The 9,860-nt window shown below is 48.7% G+C and overlaps 1 pseudogene; it reads right to left on the reverse strand.

Moving 5' to 3' along the window:
• Positions 1-8,490: 8,490 nt before the first annotated feature.
• Positions 8,491-8,770, reverse strand: LOC110555923 (uncharacterized protein C11orf98 homolog; annotated as a pseudogene).
• Between the last annotated feature and the right edge of the window lie 1,090 nt (positions 8,771-9,860).

A 9,860-nucleotide genomic window follows, 5' to 3' on the forward strand; every position in this document is an offset into this window, starting at 1 on the left:
GCTGGAAGTCTGAGTGTGTGCGAGGCCATGCTCTCTCTCTCTGAAGGTTTAGGGAAGGATGTCTTCCAGACCTCTCTTTGGGCTTCTGGTAGGATCTGGGCTTGTTGCAGTAGAACCCAAGTCTACGTGGAGGCCTTCCCGTCAGTGTGCTTGCACCTCCAGATGTTCCCTTTTAAGAACATCAAGTCACACTGGATGAGGGGGTCCACCCAACTCTTCCCCTAAACAAATCCAGTGACCCTCGGTGCAAATAAGCCATGGGGGTTAAGACCTCTGCATGCACTCAGGGAGATACTGTGCAACCCGTCGGAAACCTTTGGGTCAGGCTTGAGGCTCCTTTCAGACTTGATGGGCAATTTGAAGGTCCTGTAGTGCCCTGTTATAGAGCCTGGCTCAGAGCTGAGGCCTGGAAAAAGGTGCAAACACAGAGCCAGGCTCAGGAGGCCCGATGAGGATGCTCGCTCATCCCCTCCTGAACCCTCCTCCATGGCAGCTGAACCCCTCCCCCCCCTTGCCCAAGGTCTCTCTGGGTTCTATCACCTCTGACACAAAAGGTAAATTCCAGGCTTCTGCTCCTTAGGACTGGGTCAGAACCTCCAGAGAACATTTTCCTTGAAAAAAAAAAAAGAAAAAGAAAAAAGGCTTTGGTAGAGGTTTGAATTTGACCCAGGAATATAAGAAATTGTGGCAGACACAGGATGATAGCATACTATGAAGTATGGAATGCACATCTAAGAAGTGTGTGTGTGTGTGTGTGCCTGTGAACAACTGCCTCTTTCCACAGGATTGAAACAAACAAACAAACAAACAAACAAACAAACCTCATTGTGTAAAATACACGTGACACAAAATGTATTACAGTGGCATTAAAACGTGGTCACATTGTTTTGGCGCTACCACCCACTCCCAACTCCAGTGCCCCTTTCTTCCCAAGTGGTAGTTCTTCAGTCACTAAACAACAGCTCATTAGACCTGGGGTTCAAGCTTCTCCAGAGTTCCGTTGAGCTCTTGCTGTGTGAAAAACTACCCCAGGTGTGAGTGACACCAAACAACCTTTTTTGATACACACAGTTCTTTGGGGACAGGACACCCAGGAGAGCTGGTCTGTGGTTCACAATGGTTGGGCCGTTTGAGTACCTTTAGTTACTGGGTATCACGAATGTCCTGAGTACAGAACAGTGGCTTCCCACTGGAACACCCAAACGACAGTGTAAGAGGCATCACCGGGCACGGCTGACGTAAGGAATGATTCAGAATTTCCGTCTGGGCTTCTGGAGCCTTCTAGCCCTGTTCCCTCAGATGCGTTCTGCCTTTCCTTGGGGCTGAGAAGTAGTGGTGGATGTTGCTTGAGGATGTTCTTCGGTGTTAAGGAAGTCTGAGGGTAATCAAGATTTGTGTTCCCTTTTTGTAGGGACGGACATTTAAGATCTTGCAGAAAGCACAGACAGTGTGTCCTGTTCTTGCTGGCAAGATCACCAGTGCGTAGACTGTTCTCGAGGGAATACTGGTCCATCACTCTTGCTTATCGCCACTATGTCATGGATTCTTACATGAAATATCTCTTCTACGCGCCCCACGTGACCCCGTGCCAGGTGGCTGAGCTGCCACGGCACGTGGAACTGAAGCTGCAGTCAGGTTTTTCAGCCCATGTATGGCACAAGGAATAGTGCCAATTCCATGATGGATTCCAAGCTTCCTTTGGAAGGAGAAAGCAGAGGTCAGAGAATAGAATGAACTTCCCAGGGAAGCCGAGAGAACAATGCTCACCAACTCTCGGTGTGGGTTTGTATTACCTCACCGATCTCAGTGGGACCTGACCCTGAACTCCTTTAGTCATGAAGGAGAATGTCGACCCGAAATAAGGAATCGCAGATATTCGCTGAGCTCTAAGAACCCACATGTATCAGGTCAGTTACTCACTCCCAGGGGTGGGAGTGTTGTGAACAAACTTCCAGATGATGTGATCCGACCCAGGCTTAGCATTTGGGAGCAGTGGGGGATGTTCGGATTAAGCTCCCCAAGCTTTGCCTAGAGCGCTATGCTGAAGACATCTGTTAACTCTCTGCTCAGAGTGTTTTGGCATCTGCAAACGGGCCCCCAGAAAGCCCAGCCCACTCACATGCATCTCACTCACCCACTGGAGATCCAGTCCCACCACGGGATTTGCTCCTGCATGGCTGCCTTCCAGAGCAGCCTTCTGGGAAAGGGGGATCGATGGCAGAAGGGGTAGATCCAGCAAGGCTTTTTCAGTAAAAGCCTTTTATGCCTCTTGTTCAAAGCATTTAAGTGCCTTTTAGATCACAGATTGAACCATCGACATTGTGAAGTGGAGCCTTTTTAATACCAAAATACACTGCCAGAGTAAGATTCCATTATGTGAAAAAGCATTTCACTGTGCCAGCCTAGAGAATAATTCTCTCACGTGTAAGAGGACGTGTGGAATGTTTGATGACAAACAGTTTCTCCATATTCTAATAAGGGATTTGCAACCTGCGTGTGCGCATGTGTGTGTGTTTGTGTGTTGATTACACATAACGTGTCGTGTCTCATGACACTGGTTTCTTCATCCTTGAGCTGTCAGGATTGAGAGTCAGTGATTACGCAATAAAGCGTTGTTTCTACTCTGGGCATCCATTTTCTCATCCTAAAAGGAGGACTTTGGAATCAGTAAACTTTGAGAGGAACCTTTAACTTAGAGCAGTTAGAAGGGAGAGTAGAGTACAGGGCTCCTGCTGTGCGAGGAAATGGCCTCAGGAAAGGTCACAGTCGGGGTTCCAGCAACTCCACGTTATCAAGGCTTGGTTTCCTCCGCTCTGAGATTAGTCATCCAGGCAGTCCTCTCTGCCACCCCCTCCTGCCTCCCACACTGGCGTCCTCACCATTCCATCCTGGCAGAAGGGAACTGCTTTCTCCCAATCTTTTCAAGAGCTTCTAGGTCAGCTCTCATTGGCTCAGATGGGATCCTGCCTGTCCCTGCACAAACCACCATCTTCAGGGTACAAACTTAGTGGCTGGCTGACCCTCGGCTCCTTCTATCGGCAGGGTCAAAGTCACTGTGCTGGCTTCTTTATGTCATGTGGACACAAGCTACACTTGTCTGTGAGGAGGGAACCTCAACGGAGGAAATAACTTGGCAAGATCGAGCTGTAGGGAGGCAAGCCTGGGGGGCATTTTCTTAATTGGCGATTGATGGGGAGTGTTCTGCCCACGGGGGGTGGGGTGGGGGCTGGGGTGCCCCTAAGCCGGTAGCCTTGGGGTGTATAAGAAAGCAGACTGGGGTGGGATTGGGAGGGGAGGAGGGAGGGGCTTATGGGGGGGATGCAGAATGAATGAAGTGTAATTGATGAAAAATTTTAAAAAAAAGGGGGAAAAAAAAAGAAAGCAGACTGAACAAACATGGGGGGAGTGGGGAGCCAGTAAGCAGCGCTCCTTCTCTATGGCCTTTGCTTCAGCGCCTGCCTCCAGGTCCCTGCCCAGTTTGAGTTCCTGTTCTGACTGCCTTGGATGGTGAAGTGAACGGAGATATGGAGGTGTAAAGAAAATTAACCCTGTGTAAAGAAAATTAACCCTTTCCTCTCCACATTGCTCTTAGTGTTTCATCATAGCAATAGAAATCCTAAGACGGTCATAGGGGATGGTGTGCCCCCGCCCCCAAGAGTAAAGAGGAAGGGAGGAAAGATGGATGCAGTGGAATCCTGACCATGTCTGGTCTTTGGGCTACCTGCAGTCCTGCCGAGCAAGCGAGGCTTGAGAAAGCCCCAGGAACAAATGCTCAGTGCTGGCACCTTTGAGATGATTCAGTCTAACTCAGGTGTCATAGCAACTCCTGTCTCTAACTCTCCACTGAACTGTTCAGCTTGGAAAACCTTTCTGGGAGGGTGGAGCCAAGGACAAAATCTGGCCACGGCTTTGCTGTTTGAACCTGCTTCTATGATAGCAGTCTCCTGGCCATGCGGCATCTTTTCAGTTGGCTGATGCTTTTCCAAGTATCCTTCTGCGAAGTCAGGACTCCAGGCTGATTCCCGACCCTGACATGGGTCTTCTGCGTATGCAGGGTCAGGCCATTTCACCTTTCTGAGCACCACCTTCCTAATCTGTAAAGTTCCCTTTGAATAAAAGCTCCATGGAGCCTGAAGGTGGCTTGCTGGTAAAGTACTTGCTAAGCAAGTGTGAAGTCCTGAGTTTGGTACCCAGAATCCATGTGGAGGAAAGGGGAGCCTAGTGGCATGCACTTGTAATCCTAGTGCTGGGGAGGCAGAGCACCGGGGCTTACTGGCCAGCCGGCCTAGCCTGTTTGCTGAGCTCCAAGCTGGAGGAAGACATGGTCTCAAAACACAGGTGGACAGCAGCTGAGTTATGACATGTAAGGTTGTCCTATGGCCTCTACACAGACATTCTCTAACACACACACAGACACAGACACATACACACACCTCTTCTATGGCTCTCTGCATGTATATCTTTGACTCTCTCTGGTGCTAGAAGATGAGGCTGAGACAACCTGTGTTTGGTCGTGCTTTGTGTTTTTAACAGATACATCTGGAGAATGCACAGCTTTATAATAGCAGGCTGATTCAGGCCGTGAGGGACGGTCTCGTGCCTGACTTTCAGAAGACACACCTGGGTTCAGACTTGGACTGTTCTTCAGACAGAACCTTTTGCAGAGGATTCAGCCTTCTGGGGCCTGTGCCATCGTTTAGAGACTGCAGGCCATTGCAGAATGTTTATGAGGACACTCAGTGCTGAGCTGGGGCAGGAGCAAAGTCCTTTTGGGGGAAGCAGGGAGACACAGGAGGGGTGCACAGGGGTACCCTGAAACTTGGAAAGCACCACGGCCTCCTTTAATCCCACTAGAGGTGAATACAACACCTGCACCAGCCACTCCGGCTACAGAAAAACCAAATACTTCTCACCGCAGAGAGAATAACAGACGGCTTGTTTTAGAGTCACCTATGAGTGACCATGGCCTGGGAACACATATCAGGTCACCCTGAATATCACATTCCAATGTGAATGAAAGAATGGACATGACCACTCTTAGGTCTAGTTGGGAAGGTTGGGGATGTGAGGGAGGACACAGCCAGAGCGATCTAGAAGGATCCAGATTGAACCGGGCCAGTAGACTGCACCAAACCACGAGATAAGAGAGGGGGCAGGGTGGCAAGAGAGGAAGAGAAGAACCAAGGGATAAAAAGGACATATAGCCAATATGGCTGAGTTATATAGGAAGAGAAGATGGGAGTTGGGGGGAAGGAATGAGGGCTCAGGGCCTGGAAAGGTTCGGGGTAGGGGGCAGGGTGTGCCAGCCAGGATGACGCTGGCTGAGACAGGTGCTTCTGAGTAGGGAGAGACTGGTGACTGTGCCTGGTTTGATATGGTAAACAGGTGCCTCACTTAGCCCTTTGCCCAGGTTTCTTTGGGACCTAACACGAGGCGGTGTTTTTATAGCAACAAAACAACAAGATCAGTCAAGACACTTTTCAAATATATGGTGGGAACATCAAGTGGGCGGGTCACAGCAAAGGGACATTCCTGCTACAGGCCTCAGATGCCCTTTGTCCGGGGTCTGTGTGCAGATTCTAAAAAAATGTACCTAATGGTCACAGGGTCTTAGGCCACACATGGGGCTGAGGAATAAATTGCTATTTAGGGAGTTAAGCCCAAGATAACTTGGTTCTGAATCTGTACCATTCCAACTCTCTACGAGCATTGAAGTTTTAATCAGCTAATCAGCCTTGTAGAATGTTAATATGTATATAGCTTTCCCTACTCCCCCTGAGAAATTCCATTCACAAAGCTTTAATGGGAAGATAAGATTGTGGCTGGGGTTGTGGGGGAGCTGGAGAGATGGCTCAGAGCACCGGCTGTTCTTCCGAAGGTCCTGAGTTCAATTCCCAGCAACCACATGGCAGCTCACAACTGCCAATTTCAGAGGATCTGGCACCTTTACAGACATACATGCAAGCAAAACACCAATGAAAATAAAGTAAATAAATCGTAAAAAAGAAAAAGGTTGTTGCTGGGCTCTTGCTATGAGATCAGCCTAGGTTTACTGCATACCCTTATTGATCTGAGGAGAAAAATGAAAGAGATGTGAGACACACAGAGAAGATAGACACAGAAATCCTGTGAACACAGAGGCAGAAAGTAGGGTGGGCACAAGCCAGGGGATGTCGGGAGTTGCCAGAAACTGGAGGAGGCAAAAAGATGCTGCCCCTAGGGCAGTGGTCCTCAACCCCTTGGGGGTTACGTATCAGGTATTTACATTATGATTCATAACAGCAGCAAAGTTACAGTTGTGAAGTAGCAACAAAATAATTTTGTGCTCAGGGATCACCACAACATGAGGAACTGTATTAAAGGGCCACAGCGTTAGGAAGGTTGAGACCTGCTGGCCTAGAGCCTTCCCAGGGAGCACTGCTCTGCCGCTACCTCATTTCCTCCAGGACCGTGGCAGGATTTCCGTAAAAGTTCTCGGAGTCCAAGGCAACTGGTGGGAACAGCTTTGGGAAAGGACCACAGGGCCGCCTGACTTCCACACAAAGCCATGGCTTGGTGAGCCTGCAGCTGACTCAGACTCACTTTCTGTTTACAGAGGGTTTCTTATCTCTCTCTCTCTCTTCCCTCTCTTTCTCCCCTCCCTTCGTTTCAGTCCCAGCATGCACCCCATCCTGATGTTCAGTCTGATTACTCGTGGAAATTTCCCCTACTGAGCTGATTAATCAAAATACCAAGTCATTCATATCACACTTACTCCTGATCGCGCTTAAAAATAGTCAGTAACAGATATGTACAAATAGACTGGGCGACACACGGAGTGATTATCGGTGATTTAATTCACTCTGGGATCATGAGGAGGGTGAAATCGTTCGGCAGGAATGGGTTTTTAATGATATGTTTCTAACTAATAGGGAAGATAACACACATTATACACGCTTGGGCTTTAGTAACTGAGCCATACCAAACGATGCATCTCTTCACGCAACAGACACTTAGTGTGGACTGTGTGCCAGACGCCGGGCAAGAACTTTGCCCTGGGGTCTTCGGTCTAGCACAGAGGATGGGCAACCAGCAACTGAGCTCGCCACCACGTTCATTTGAAGTCACTGACAAGTTGTTGCAACTGCCTGAGAGCAGTCATTGCTACAGATTTGGAGAGCATGGGCTTTGGGGCTAGACCTGGAGGTTCTGAAGCTTGGAACTAATGAACGCCATGGAGTTCTGTTCTGTGGATGGTGCGGTTTTTGTCTGTTTGCTTTTGTTTGTTTCCCCGACTTGTTACAAGTTAGAGTTATCTGGGAAGAGGAACCTAAACTGCCCCCTCTTTTCCTTTTTAAGATTTATTTATTTATGTTTATGAGTGCTCTATTTATGTGTGTGCCTGTATGACAGGAGAGGGCATTAGATACATGGTCATAAGCTACCACGAGGGTGCTAGGAATTGAACTCAGGACCTCTGTAAGAGTAGCCAGTACTCTTAACTGATGAGCCATCTCTGCAGCCCCTTAATTGCCCTTTGAATGGAGGATTGCTATCGTTAGCTTGGCCTGTAGGCAGGTCTGTAGGGTATTTTCTTGGTGAATGATTGATGTAAGAGGGCCTCCTCCACTTTGGGTGGTACTGCCCCTGGGCAGGAGGTCCCGGGTTGTATAAGACAGCAGGCTAAGTAAGCCAGGAGGAACAAGCCAGCAAGCACTGTTTTCCCATAGACTTTGCTTCACTTCCCGCCTCCAGGTTCCTGCCTTGAGTTCCTTCCCTGGCTTTGCTTCATGATGGACTGTTAACTGTGACATATCAGCCAAGTAAACCCTTCCTTCCCAAGGTGCTTTTGGTCATGGCATTCTATCAAAGCAATAGAAGACAAACTAGAACACTAGGCTAGCTCTTTACCACCAAGCTACACTCTCAGATCTTTCTTTCTTTCTTTCTTTCTTTCTTTCTTTCTTTCTTTCTTTCTTTCTTTCTTTCTAAGATATATTTATTTATGTATGTATATGAGTGATCTCTCTGAATGTATACCTGCATGCCAGAAGAGGGCATCAGATCCCAGTACAGATGGTTGTGAGCCACCATGTGGTTGGGGGAATTGAACTAAGGACCTCTGGAAGAGCAGACAGTGCTCTCTACTGCTGCGCCATCTTTCCAGCCCTCTCAGAGATTTCTTAAAGGCCTCTAAACACAAATTCCAAGTCAGTGTCTCCTGCAGTGGGCAGTGGCTGACACCTGAGTTGGGTTTATTCAGCCTTTTTTGTTGTTTTGCTTTGTTTGTTTGTTTTTGTTAAAGGTTACAGCTTTATTACAAAAGGAGTTGATGGCTAGAGAGACCCCTCTCCAATCTGTCTGTGTCCTCCCCATATATACCTCCAGGGGAGGTCAGAGGGCCATTATAGAAGAGGTATCTGGGAGAATGAAATACGGCAACATTTTCTCCAAGGTCCTCCAACTCCTCTGGCTGCTGTTGAGAATCTTCTGGAAGAAGAGGTAGGAACTTTAACTCTCATCTCCAAGAGCCTCCATATCTACATCCTGAGGAGCTTTTATCTTCTTGTGTCGTCGTCTGGGCTGTGGCTTGCTAGTCCTGGTTGACTTGGAGGGGGCTTCCGCATCCACGGCTGCTTTTTCTTTCTGGGCAAGGCGGGTCTGCTGCAGGAGTTTCCTGCGCTTCTTCCCAGATAGCGTGACGTTGGCACGTGCTCAGCACTCTGCGGCGCTTGAACAACTTCTTCAGCTCCTTCCAGGGGTGCTTGATCTTTCCTCCCTGAGGTCCCATAGCTGCTCTTTCATTCAGCCTTCTAATCATTGTCTCCCTGCACAGGCTCTGGAGATCATGTTCTTACACGTATGACCCATTAACCGGCCAGGATTTCAAGGGAGCTAATATGGAGGACGTGGAGCCTCCCCTCGTGAGTCCCTTCATTCTGTCATACCCCCTTTATTTTTCTTATCCAGCTGCCCTGTGGAAGAATCCCACCCTCTGCCAGGGGTGGTGGTACACACCTATAAGCCCAGCACTCTGGGAAGCAGAGGCAGGCGGATCTCTGTGTGTTTGAGGCCAGCTTGGTTTACAAAGTGAGTCCAGAACAGCCAAGGCCACACAGAGAAACCTTTTCTAGAAAAACAAAGGGGGAAAAAAAAAAAAAAAAAAAAAAGAATCCCACCCTCTAACTCCTCAGGAGAGCACGGTGGTCCAGCCCCCTGAGGCAGAGACATTGCTGTTGCTCCCTTTCAGGGGCAGGTCTTTTGGCTTTTGTCTGCTTTGGCACAGTAGCAGGAAGATGTTATGACACAAGCTCCTTCACCATCATCAGCGCTACCCTCCTTTTCCCCCTCCCCTCCTCTCTGCTTCCCTCCTCTCCCATCACGCCACCCCCAGCATTTGAATTCTACCCTTAATTAATTAATGGGTCTTTATGTGTATTGTAAGACAGTTTGGGAGCTCATTTTCAGGATGCTGTGTACCTCCTTTACCTTCTTTGGTAATGCTCTCTTATTGGCCTCGAGTGTGCCAGTTAGGCTCTTCTGGCTGGCCAGTCACCCCCAGAGGCCCTCCCGTCTCATCCTCTTCAGTGCTGGTCTTACAAGCTCATCCTACCATGCCCAGAATTTTCATTGTGAGGATCTCAGGATCAAGGCCAGGCCCTCATGTTTGTGTAGCAAGTACTTTACCGACTGAGCCATCTCCTCAGCCCCTTATCTTTCTGATCGATTGTCAGACAGCCCATAGCAGCTCCATGTTACCTCACAAGGCTTCGCCTCGCCTCACCTTATCTCAGCTCACCTTACTCCATTTCCCCTCATCTCACCTTCGAACTACCTCATCTCATGTGAGGAAAAATAAAATATGATGACAGAGAGAGAGA

This window comes from Meriones unguiculatus, chromosome 7, assembly GCF_030254825.1.
Source record: "Meriones unguiculatus strain TT.TT164.6M chromosome 7, Bangor_MerUng_6.1, whole genome shotgun sequence".
Classification (NCBI taxonomy): Eukaryota; Metazoa; Chordata; class Mammalia; order Rodentia; family Muridae; genus Meriones; species Meriones unguiculatus.